General features: G+C 44.4%; 1 pseudogene; it reads right to left on the bottom strand.

Moving 5' to 3' along the window:
• Positions 1-666: 666 nt before the first annotated feature.
• LOC134405661 (zymogen granule membrane protein 16-like) lies at positions 667-2,685 on the bottom strand (annotated as a pseudogene).
• Between the last annotated feature and the right edge of the window lie 10,059 nt (positions 2,686-12,744).

The raw sequence follows: 12,744 nt of genomic DNA, 5'->3' as shown, positions 1-12,744 counted from the left end.
TGTTTCATAAGAGCTGAGAGAGTGGCCACCCTCACCCTTTCCAGAAGCTTTGAGTTACAACTGATCATGGGTTGTGGCGCAAAAGCTGTCTTTCAGGGGTGGTTTTCTGCTATTATTGTGGACCCCTTGGTAAGCCCCCCACCCCCGAAACACCAGACTTTCCCCATACATAATTTGTTTGCAGTGCGGAGTTTATTATAGGTAGTGCTTCCAGTCAGTAGATGGTGCTATACTATTTGGCTCATAGCCAAATGTTTTCAGAATAGCCTTCCTATTTTTTTTACATCATTACCCTATTTCTTCGATTCTAAGACATATTTCCCCCCCCCCATATAAACATCTCTAAAAATGGGGTGCGTCTTAGAATCACGGGTGTGTCTTAGGTGGTTTTTTTCCTGTTGGTGGTACTGAAATTAGTGTGCATCTTACAATCGATGGCGTCTTACAATCGAAGAAATACGGTATTATTATTATTATTATTATTATTATTATTATTATTAAATGAAGGGGCTGACAAGACACAGCATGAAACTTCCTATTGCTTCATTTCCTTCTCCCATAACCTTTTTCATCTCCAAGAAAGACAAAAAGAGGCAGCCCTGGTTTATCTTTGGGTGCTTTTACTAATTGCCAAGATGTCTCCATGAAGGCAGATGGATCACAGTTTTATACATGGGACATTTCTGGTGGGGGTGTGGAATGGGAGGATTGGTTCCCCTCTTTAACCCATTACTCTTCGTCCCAGTGGAACCCGATAGCGCTGACGAAAGGCTCTGCCCGTCCGCTGATGGAACGCAGGACCGTCACTGGGAATAAAGGCTCCGCGTCGAAGCTCGTCCCGGAACCAGAGCTGGACCCGAAGGCAAAGACGCGGCCTAGGTTGGTGCGGAAGGCGAGGTACTCCACGTAGCTTCCGAAACGGCCCAGGACCTGCACAAATCCCTCTCCGGGAAACAGCTGCTGGTCAGACGTGCTACCTATGGCACTCCCTTCGGTGCTGGACCATGAGTTTCCATAGCGAACTTGGATGCTGTGTTGACAAGGGGGAGGCAATGTTAGTTCAGGCCTGCCGCCTTTCAATGGACAGAGGCCCTATTTCTTTTAGCACTGGCATCTGAGGTAGAAATCAACAGATGACACATTTCCCACAGGGTGGCCACGTATAGGGTGACCATATGAAGACAGGGCTCCTGTATCTTTAACAGTTGCATAGAAAAGGGCATTTCAGCAGGGGTCATTTATATATATGGAGAACCTGGTGAAATCCCCTCTTCATCACACCAGTTAAAGGGCCGGAGCTATACTAGAGTGACCAGATTTAAAAGAGGGCAGGGCACCTGCAGCTTTAACTGCTGTGATGAAGAGGAAATTTCACCAGATTCCCCATATATACAAATGACACCTGCTGAAATGTCTTTTTCAGTACAACTGTTAAAGATACAGGAGCCTTGTCCTCTTTTTCATATGGTCACCCTAGCCACCACCAAAAAGGAGGAACTGCATCACCAAAAAGAGGGCAGTGATTTGCATGACATTTGCACATGCAAATTTGTGTGCATGCAAATTTAGAAATGATTGTTGTAATTTTAACAGAAATACAGCTCTTCTCACAGCACTTAGTGCAGAAGACTAAGAAACAGGCACAGAGCTGTGCGGGGTAGTCCGGGAGTGTTGGGGAGAGCATTTGGAATTCTTCCTTTCAGTGTTTCGGTATGTAGGGTGGCCATTGTCCTACATAGGACAGTCCTCTATTTAAAGGTGTCCTCCAGTCGAACTCTAAGATAAAGAGCCATAAGAAGAGAGACGCACGGACCTTGAAAGTGCCCATCTACAGTTAGCACCCAAAAAGCAGACTGAGGGGGCATGCCGCACGGGTCACCTGGTCCACAGTCTTCTCTCCACGAAGGTGAGATGGATTTTATTTCTATGTAAATTACAGCCATTATTTCTAAACGTGCATCAATACCTACAAATGACGAGATGCAAATACGATGCAAATCTTTACGCAAAGGTCTCCCTTTGTCTTCTTTTGGGGTGATGCATTTGTTCTTTTTTTGGTGATGTGGCAGTGGCCACCCTAGGTGTTTGGCTTCCAGAAAAAGGAAAAAAGCAACAACCCCACCCCCAACCCTGCATTCAGTGATCTGGGTACACGCTGATCCTAAACCTCTTCCTGAACACGCACACTCTGGGCATATTCACAAGTTCAAAAGTCCTTTTAATGATCACCCGTGCATCTTCATAGTCATTTCATATTTCCTCTGTTCTCTGTCACCTGCAGCAAAAATTCCTTTCAGCTAACACCGCTGGAGACCCGCATATCTGATGTCCAAAGAAACAGGTGGTGTGTCCAGTGGAAGCTGGTGGCTCAGATGTCAGTGGGGTAATGATTCTGTTCTGGATTTCAGTCAGAACTTGAAAGGAGCTAGAACCACTCTGAAGACTTCTGATTGGTTCTGACTGAAATCCAGAGTGGAATCACAGCCCCACTGACATCGGAGCCACCAGCCTCCACTGGTTGCATCCAAGAAGATAGACGTACCTTAATATATACCGGTCATTTGCCCTTACTCTTAGGGCCGTTATGGGGCCGTCCAGCTCATTGCTCAGTTGGTCAAAATGGTCCCCGCTGCTGCTGCCGTATTCTCCAGAGTAAGAAGAGAGACTCTCCTGGGCTGGATTCATAATGAGCAATCGGTTCATTAATTAAACAGTTGAATGACTTAATTACTCCATTCTTTACCCTTCTGTGCCACCTTCGGAGTAGCTTCAGAGGCCATGGCTATATATAGCTTACCCTTTTGACAGCCTTGTATTTAAGCCAAAGGTAGAGAATGTGTGCTCTCCCAGATGGTGTTGGACTACAACTTCTATCAGCCCCAGCTAACGTAGTCAAGGCTGAGGACTCGTGGAAATTGCAGTCAAGCAACTTCTGGAGCCCTACATGTCCTCCACCCCTGCTGTAAACACTAGTCTTGTAGCTGTGGGCTGGGCAACCGGGAATTCCAGGCAGGCAAGTGAGCGGGCTGGAGAAGGTGGGATGGAACCCCCTGGCCCTCCTCCATGCCTAGCATAGAAACCAAGCGGGCTACTATGGGGCAGAAGCTCCCTCCTCCACACCTAGCCTACAAATGCAGCTCTCCATCCCTCCTCTGCTAGGACAATTTTGCAGGCCAGTAACTTGTATGGGCTTATTTACAAGGATGCTGTACAATAAGAACAGTCTTCGGGCCATTTCGGAATCTGTTGCTTTACTACAGACCATATGGAATGGAGGGCAAGGTTCCTGCAGCTTTAACTGGTGTGATGAAGAGGGAATTTCAACAGGTGACATTTGTATGCATGCAGCACCTGGTGAAATTCCCTCTTCATCACAACAGTTAAAGCTGCAGAAGCTATCCTAGAGTGATCAGATACAAAAGAGGACAGGGCTCCTGCAGCTTTAACTGTTGTGATGAAGAGGGAACTTCATCAGGTGCTGCATGCATACAAACGACACCTGCTGAAATTCCCTTTTAATACAACTGTTAGACACAGGAGCCCTGTCCTCTTTTCCATATGGTCCCCCTACTATACACACCCAAGACACCAGGCCCAGAACTTGCTTTCAGTGGCAGAGTTCAGGGCCCTAAAGTAGCCAAGTGTCCTCTTTCGTAGAGGACAGTCCTCTCTTTGAAGGGCTAACTGAAGAAGAACATTGCCCATCACCAGTCAGCAGACTGAGCAAGGCACGCAGGTGACCTGGTCTCAATCTTCCACACTAGGGGGAGAACCCACAGTATTTCTATTTGAATTCTAATAATTATTTCTGAATTTGCATCTCTACATATCAGTTGGCAAACAGTAATGTTATGCACATTGGTATCCTCATTTGGTCCTCTCTTTTGGTGATGCATTTCCTTTTAGAAGCAGCCACTGAAATGCCTCAAGAAAGAGTGCGTGGTGGGGATTTCCTATGCCGATTCTAGATAGAAAAAAGGTTAAACACACACGCCTTTAAAAATTAAAGTCATGGATTAACTTCTTTCAAAACTATTATTTATGTAGATCAAATTTATAAATTCATTTTTTATTCAAAAAATGTTTAAAAAGAGTCCATTGCCAAAGGGCAATATATAAACGATGATAGATTAAACACCTATATAATTAACGGGTGTCTGTTCCAGTGCACAATAAGTGGAGATTAAAGGATTATAGTTCATTTCCCCCCCAAGTTCAACCCAGGAGCCAGATCTGTATCTTCTGTGATTCTTGTCAGTTAATTTGCTCATTTGGGCAATTTCCAGAACTTTGATTAAGCATTCTTTAATCGCTGAGATTAGAGGATTTTCCCAGGAGGTACAATCTCGGCAGCTAACAAAAGATTAAAAAAGAAGAAGCCTAGAAGTAGAAGGATAATTTTCATCTAAGACATTCCCATTTTAATGATTTAATCCAGGGCATGTCATTTAGTGATCCAATGACTCAAAATGCTATCCACAAACTGCCTTTTAATAATGGGATTAGGGATGTCAATTTATCAACCAGGCCCTGCAGTTTTCTTTTTAACAGCACTCTGATCAACAGTAAACTGAACAGGCAGGCATAGAGGTTACCTGTCCACACTGTAGTGAGAGGTACAGTATTCCTATTTAAATTATAATAATTGTTTCTAAATTTGGATCTATACCTACAAATTCACATATGCTTTTTTCACTCTTTTTTTTTGCAAATTTATGTTCCTTTTTTGCCTCTTTTTGGCTGATGCGTTTCCTCTTTTTTTGATGATTTGGTCACCCTAACCTCGTAGGTCAGAGCTGCCTGTCGGCTTTAAGACTGAAGCACACACAAGCAGTGGGGGAAGGTGACTCCAATGTCATTGGGGCAGCGAATCCACTCCAGGTTTTAATCAGAACTTTAAAGGAGCTACCCAAGGTGCCAATTTATTAACTTGCACCAAAATGTCTTGGGATTTAGTTTGGTCCGTTGTATAAGAGGAAATGTTCAGCATTTTCCCGCAAAAGCCTGATTCCCAGAATTCTTTGGTAGTAGCTGGCATGAAGTGTCAGGTCAACTGGATGCTGTCATGTTAATATATACTTAATATATTAATCTGGTTAAGGCAAGGAGGTAGAACCAGTGGAGGCTGGTGGCTCCAACATCAATGGGCTGGTAAATCCACTCCAGGTTTTACTCAGAACCACTCAGAACTCTAAAGGTTTCCAACACCTTGGACAGATCCTTTAGAGTTCCGTCTGAAACCCTGACCAGATTCAACACCCCATTGACATCGGAACCACCAGCTTCCATGGCAAACAAGCTTTATTGCAAATCCTTACAACTGTTCTATAATTCCCATTCTCCAGATGTAGGGAAAACTTCAATGATGGCAGCCCCCTTTCTTGTTCTTACCTGGATTACCAGATGTTTTGGCATGGAGGAGGGAAACGAGAATGAACACCAGCATTTTGGAAGGTGAAAAGTGGTATGTCAGAAAGCTGCAAAACAGATGAAAATCAAAGCTAACAGGGCGTTTTTCATTTCTTGCTCAATCCTATACATATTGATCTGGGGCTAAGTCCCATGGAACCCAGTGGGACTGACTTCTGAGTAGGCCTGCATAGACTTGCAGTGTCAGATAGCAAATATGACTGGGCTATCATCTCTTCATCCGTCAATCAGTGAAGGTCATTCAGTAGGTGAAGGCCATAGAGAGGTCCGCCTGGCGCCTACACTGTACTCCTTTCGTCGCCAGCTGAAGACCTTTTTATTCACTCAGTATTTTAACACTTAATTTTAACTTAAATTTAAATTATACTGTTTTAACTCTGTATTTTAACCTTATATCAATTTTGCTGTGTGGTTTTATCCTGGTTGTGCTTTTTATATTGTATTTTGTATTTGTGTTTTTAACTTGGTTGTTTTATGATGGTTTTAATTTTTGTGAACCGCCCAGAGAGCTTCGGCTATTGGGCGGTATAAAAATGTAATAAATAAATAAATAAATAAATAGAATCAGAAGCTCTCAAAAATAAGGGTGGGAAAGGGGGAGTACTTTGCTGCAGTGAGATGTGTAGAATGCATGCAGGCTCTCTTCAAATCCAGATTGTGTGTCTCTGTGTGTAATTGGAAGAGAGAACAGTTGGCTCCAAAAATGGCATTATTCTCCAAGCTGATTTTTAAAGATCACAAACCATGCTGTTATTTTAAAATAAAATCCCTTTGTCAAGAAACTCATTTTCTTTTTGTGTTTTAGCTTCCTGTAAAAAATCCATTTTGGGAAGATAGGCCTGCACACGCTCCTTAAACCACCTGCGTCAGTTACCTTGTGCGATTCTAGTCTCAAGGCCCTTCAAGGCCAGAGCGGAAGTCTTGCCAATTAGCCTGAATGATTTCTGCTGGGCTACTGTGAGAACTTCCCACCCCACAGAAAGCCTGCTGCTGCTAGGCTAAGGAGGTTAAACCCACCGTTGTCAAAGGCTTTTGAATATAAAACATGGTGGGGATACTAGAGCCCTTTGACTTTGCATTAGACTAAGTATCTTTGGTTCTGGCCTACCTGAAGACCCATGCTTAGGTGTGTGGAGGCACATTAGGTAAGCTTTGTTGTTTTCTACCTTGAAGCATTGTTTCCAAATGCTACTCTGATTTTTATATGCCTTTTTTAATCTAGGGTGACCATATGAAAAGGAGGACAAGGCTCCTGTATCTTTAACAGTTGAATAGAAAAGGGAATTTCAGCAGGAGACATTTGTATGCATGCAGCTAAAGCTGCATAAGCTACACTAGAGTGACCAGATAAAAAAGAGGGCAGGGCTCCTGCAGCTTTAACTGTTGTGATGAAGAGGGCATTTCACCAGGTGATGCATGCATAAAATGACCCCTGCTGGAATTCCCCCTTTCTATGCAACTGTTAAAGATACAGGAGCCCTGTCCTCCTTTCCACATGGTCACCCTAACTTTTAGCCCTGTTGGGAAAGAAGAAGTGAGGGAGATAGGCGCAGGCAAAGGGAATTTCAGGGCATGTTCCATTTGGATCACTCACACACTCACACACACACACACAGCCCCTGGGCTAACTAACGTCAACTGACAAGTGGGACTACATTGTCCCCCAGGAAATGAGAGGGGAAGCAAGGCCATTCCACCAGTCCAGCTCACAGTCCGCTCTTTTTTCCCCCCTTTCCCCTCCCCATCTCTTTTTCCTTGTGTGCCATGTCTTTTAGTCCTTCTGGCAGGACTACAATCTTTTTTGGTGAGGAAGACTGTTGCAAAAAAGAAAACAGAGAAGCTACGATTCTATACACTACACACTTTTTTGCTCATTGTAAGCTGCTCTGAGTGCCTTTTTTTGCCCCCCCCCCGCCGAAGAGTGGGATATAAATAAAATAATGTTTAGCACCAGTGAGCCCACTTAGCTACCGTATTGCTAGTTTCCCCAGCACAACTTTGCACAATTTACCTTGCTTGGTGGTGCCTGCGAATGGCGTCAGATTGTGGCGTTCCCCTTGTATGTCTGGTGTTGTAGGTGCCCAGGGAGGCATTTCAAGTTATCCAAAGGTTTCCTTTCAATCTCGGTCGCCCCTGAGGGAAAGATGGCCTTATCTTTGAGAGAGTCATTCCCATTGGTTTGGCAGCAGTGTGTGATTTTTTTGGGGGGGGGGGGGAGATCAGTTTACCTGTTCTTGGCAATGGAGAAGACTAACAGTCCTTCTATTGTGGTGACTGTGGTCTAATATTTCTTGCTCCTTTTCACCATTCAGGGAAAGGGGCATCCAGTTCTAGAAAACATTATTTGGGTGAGTAAATGCCTCAACAATTGTAGTTCGCCTGATCTCTCAAACCTTTAGGACAAATCAAAATGCGGGCAGCTCCTATGATTCATCGCTGCCTGGGATTAAAAAAAAATCTATTGATGTGAAGTATTAGAAATTAACTGGGCTGACATTTCTGCATACGTAACTTAGGAACCAAGGATGCTCTGGAAAGGGAGAAATAGCTGGCAGTTGATACTTCACAAGTGCAATCTGCAACAAAATGTTGCAGTATGGAGTTCTCTTGTTCCCACCTGGTTTTCCAGTTTCCTCCCAACACTCAGTCAGCATTCTGTAACCAGTCCTCACTGGGTTTTCCTCCTGCCGCTTTTCCTCCTGCCTTCCTTAGTTTCCCCCCCTACAGATATAGATAGATAAATAGATAGATAGATACGTGTAAACCTCAGGGTTCCCTCAAGTTTGCCAATAGCTTGCTCTCTTCTGGGTTGGTGCTGCTGTTTTAACTACATCAAGATAGGCACTCCTCTCTGAACTTTGGAAATGGAGGGAATGAATTGCAGATCTAGGGGGAGGGGAAATCCTGGCCCGGCCAGCTCCTGTGCTTTTAACAGCAGCTCGATTTACAGGAACCAGCAGATAAAGACTTTTAGGGAACCATCAGCTAATGTCTGCAGATCAAGTTATCCATAACTATTACCAAGGCTCGTTTAAAAATTGGCAACTGGAGAGGATTTGGAAAACTAGCATCAGAGCACTCTCCTACAAACAAAGGAGGACAATAAAAGCCTTCTTCAGCTGTTTAATGTCTGTGTGTCAGTCTGCTGTTAAAGACACAGAAACAAGACCAATAAAAAAGAAGAGAAAGATGTCAACTTTTCTTCAGAGTCTGGCCAATCAGCGCTAATCCTGGGTGACATTTACCATTTTTTTGTTTTTGTTTTTTACAGGCCCCATTTCAATTAAGTGTCTTTAGCAGGGTTGGGGAACCTTTGAACCAAAGGTGAGAGAGGGCCTTGGGCTGAAAAAAAAAGTTCCCCACCTTTAGTGTATAGGAGCTTCTCTACATGAGCGATTTATTGCATAGCCACGATTGGCCACTCAGGGAAATTTGCAGGTCCTTTACATGATGCCGCCAATTTTCAGGATGTCTCTGGCACGTTTCCCCTGTAATTTTGCTTTTAAAAAGATGAGAGATTAATGCACTATTTAAAATTATAGTGGGATATTGTGGGTCACTAGATGGTGCTGTTTCATTTAGCTTTTTGGAGCATTGCTAAGTTTGCAATTACAAATCATGTGGTTGCCATCTAAAGGAGCTGGAGTCAAGACCCCAGAAGACTAAAAAATGGTAATGTTGTGGATCCCCCGCCCTTAATTTAGAGATGATAGACTGTTGCCATAGCAGATTTTTCTGGATGGAGATAAAGTGACAGGAAAAAGTTAGTACCTTAATTTCTGAGTAAAGCAAGCAAAAAAGAAAGAAAGAAAGAAGAAAAGAAAAAGAAAGAATTAGAAAAGGAAAAAAGAAAGAAAAGAATTAGAAAAGGAAAATAAAAGAAATGAATTAGAAGAAAGAAAGACTTAGAAAGGAAAATGAAAGACATGAATTAGGAGAGAGAGAGAAAGAAAAGAACTAGAAAAGAAAAAGAAAGAAATTAGAAAAGAAAAAGAAAGAAAGAAAAGGCCACGAATCAACCTGATGTCATCCAGATGTGTTGGACTATACCCCCATCATCCCCAGCATGGCCATTGGCTGTAGACATTGGGAGCTGTAATCCAACACATCTGGAGGGGATCAGGTTGGAGGTTTCCAAAACAAGACTCTCCTTTTTCCTCTCTCAGATATTGATAGGTACATGAAGCAATTCACCCCCGGGTGGGGAACTCTCTGAATGGGGAAGGAGTCGAGGAAAAGGAGGAGTCAGCCAGGAAGCAACACGACTGGATTTGCTCACACTTCTGTACACATATGAGGTGACTGTGATCCCACCTATGGGGTTTCTTATTTTTCTAGCAAATACTTCTGTTTCAGGGCCTCAGGAACTCCCTGCCATTATAACTCAGAGTTCTGCAAACAGACCCTTAGAATATTTTAAAACATCGCTGTGGCCCTAGTATCAGAGGCTTTAGCGTGCGATTGCATCCTTACGCGTTCACCCAATTCTGCAGTGTGAGAAGCAGAGGTCAGACGTTAGCCTCCATCCAAGCAGGTAGAATTTACAGCCCTGTAACCATCTTTTCAAGAAATTTACCAGGGAGACAGTGCAGAGCGTTTGTAGGTTATATATGAAAAGCAGATTATATACAGTGTTTAAAGTTCCATCAGATGGGGGAAATCACAGTTCCCTACCATCACTTCTCCACCCCCACTCCTGTCCCACAATACTTCCTCCCTCTTCCCAGAGAAGAAAGAGGAAGTAAACAAAGACCACAAGGCCCATTCAGGGGCTGTTTTTATTGGGCCACTTTCCCTGCACACAGCATGAAATGGCGACACATTCCGTTTCACCCCCCCCCCCAAAGTAGGATTTTGGGGGTCTGTTTTCTCATGGGAAGTAGGCAAGAAGAAGTGTGTGGGAGGCAGATGGCATCGTCTAAAGGACGCCCGAAAAAACCGTGAGTGGGCCATAGGGAGTGTGCAATAAAACGCTAATCTGAGGAACCTCATAGAATAGAACAGGCAGGAGCAACTTCTGTGAATTCTGCAGAGGCAGAGAGCTGCCACAAGGTGGCAAGAGATGCCATAAAACTGGGCCATATGCCTGTGGGTGGCACGGATCTCGATCATGTCTGTATTAGCTACTTAATATGGGAAGAGCAGCCTTTTAAGGGCTTGGAGGGTGACTTGATCACCACTCAAACGGACTTGGATAAGCTTGTCCACAAATAAGGTTGCTAGAGTCCCCTCCTGCTAACGGATGCAGAACAGATCCAGGTGTATTTATTTCTTGTCAATGCCACTCACCCTTGGGTTTTTTTTGGGGGGGGGCGTTTCTGGCCTGGATCTCCCAGCAGAAGCAGGCCACTGAATCAAGCAGCCATTTTAATTTCCCACAATGCTCCTATCACCTAGTGTTGTCCTCGGGCATTGTAGGAAACTGGCTACAACCATCACAACCAAGGCCTGCTAGGGCTCACTGACAGAAGAGATGGTCCAGCAGATGGGCCTCCCCCAATCTTGAGCGTAGAATGACTTCATGGTTGAGTAGGAATTTGAACCCAGGTCTCTCTGGTCATAATCCGACACTCAGAGCTCCATCACACCTACTATTCTACTATTCTATTTAGGGTGGATTCCTGCATTGAGTGGGGGGTTGAACTCGGTGGCCTTATAGGCCCCCTTCCAACTCTACTATTCTATGATTCTTTCCTGATATGCACCCGTGATTTTGACCTCTGTTTCATTAGCGCAGCAAGTGCTCGTCACTTTCACGTGCATGCATTGCTGCGCTATTTAATCTCATGGCTTATTTGCTCCCCCACTACACCGTGCCCACCCCACCCCTTTTCCTTTCCCCTCCAGTTCATTGGTTCTTGTCCTTGATGGATGTTGTGATGGACGTGGTGTGGTTGCCTCTGTTCCGTTTTCAGATAACCACTTCATTATAGCCTATAAAATAGTTTTATTTCTTTTCTTTTCATCAGCAAGCAACGTTCAAAGCACACCCACCCCACAACAAAAGATAAAACGCGAGGACGGCAATACATGTGGGTGGAAGGGTGCTTTAATCCTGCATGGAAGAAATAAACCAGACTTTCCCTGCTCCAAAATAAGATGCAAAAGGGAGGAGAAGAGGCAAGGACAGTGATGACATCATGTGAGTACCACACTGCAAAACCACAGACCAGGCATGACAAGAGTGCGATAAAACACTGGTGTGATGGAGCCCTCAGTGTAATCCGATTTCCTCCCCTGGAACCTACCAGGGGCCGCGACGTCCTCACTTCCCGCCCGCCAAAATTGGTGCCACACTGCCGAATTTGCTGCCAAAATTCATCTGCAGGTGAAGCATCTGTTAAAGGCGCCAGAGCAAGGTGCAGTTAAAATGTAAGCCTATGCGGCAGGGTTTTGCTATTTTATTGTTTTACTCTGTACAGCACCATGTACATTGATGGTGCTATATAAATAAATAAATAAATAAATAAATAAATAAATAAATAAATAAATAAATAAATAATAAGAAGTTGATAACCCTAGTGGAAAAGTTCTCAGAAACAAAAATCATTCAGGAGAGCCAGCCCGTACTCTTTTAAACTGTGTGTTCACATACCTGAGGGCTGTCTATATGCAGGGAAAGCCCCGTGGTGGCTGTGGATCTGTGCTGCGTCAGTTAGTCAACGCAGGCGCAACTTCACAGCCACCTTGGGGTTTTCCTGCGAAGCTGTGGATTGAAGAAATTGGGGATTTACCCCGACTTTTTCAATTGGAGCAACGTCGGTACGGCTCTTCTGCCGTCTGACATCACTCCGGGGCCAGTGCCTAGTGGAAGACGACTGGCGATTGGTTGCCCTCTGCCAGGAAGAGGCAGGGGCAGCTCCAGTACCCGGATGACCGCCCAGAAGCCCTGCACTCCCACCTCGGCATCCAGATTACCCGACGCCACTTCAGGAGAGGGAAACCGCGGGGTTTCGGAGGGAGGCGGTGCCAACCTGGCCCCGTGAAGACATCCCCCTGGTCCCCTTGACTTTTTACCCCTGAAACAGAAGCCTAGTTAAAAGCATGATTTTTGTTTTGTTACATTAGTTGTTTAAGAAAAGTACCATTGCCACCATTTCCTTCAAGAAGGCTCCTGCACCTCCAGCACTTATACAACAGGTGGAAACGTTTATATTTTAAATAAATAGATAAAATTGAAATGTGCTGACTTTCCTTGTGATATAAAGATCAAAAGCGCTTCATCTGTTGAATGTTTTGCCCTTTCAGGCAACTGCTTGAAGGCTCAGGAGCCGTGCCAGAAAAAGAAAAGGATGCCAATCTTCGTAGCTTTGG

The sequence above is a fragment of the Elgaria multicarinata genome, chromosome 11, assembly GCF_023053635.1.
Source record: "Elgaria multicarinata webbii isolate HBS135686 ecotype San Diego chromosome 11, rElgMul1.1.pri, whole genome shotgun sequence".
Lineage (NCBI taxonomy): Eukaryota > Metazoa > Chordata > Lepidosauria > Squamata > Anguidae > Elgaria > Elgaria multicarinata.
The sequence above is the reverse complement of the archived record's forward strand: the minus strand, read 5'-3'. Positions and strand labels throughout refer to the sequence as shown.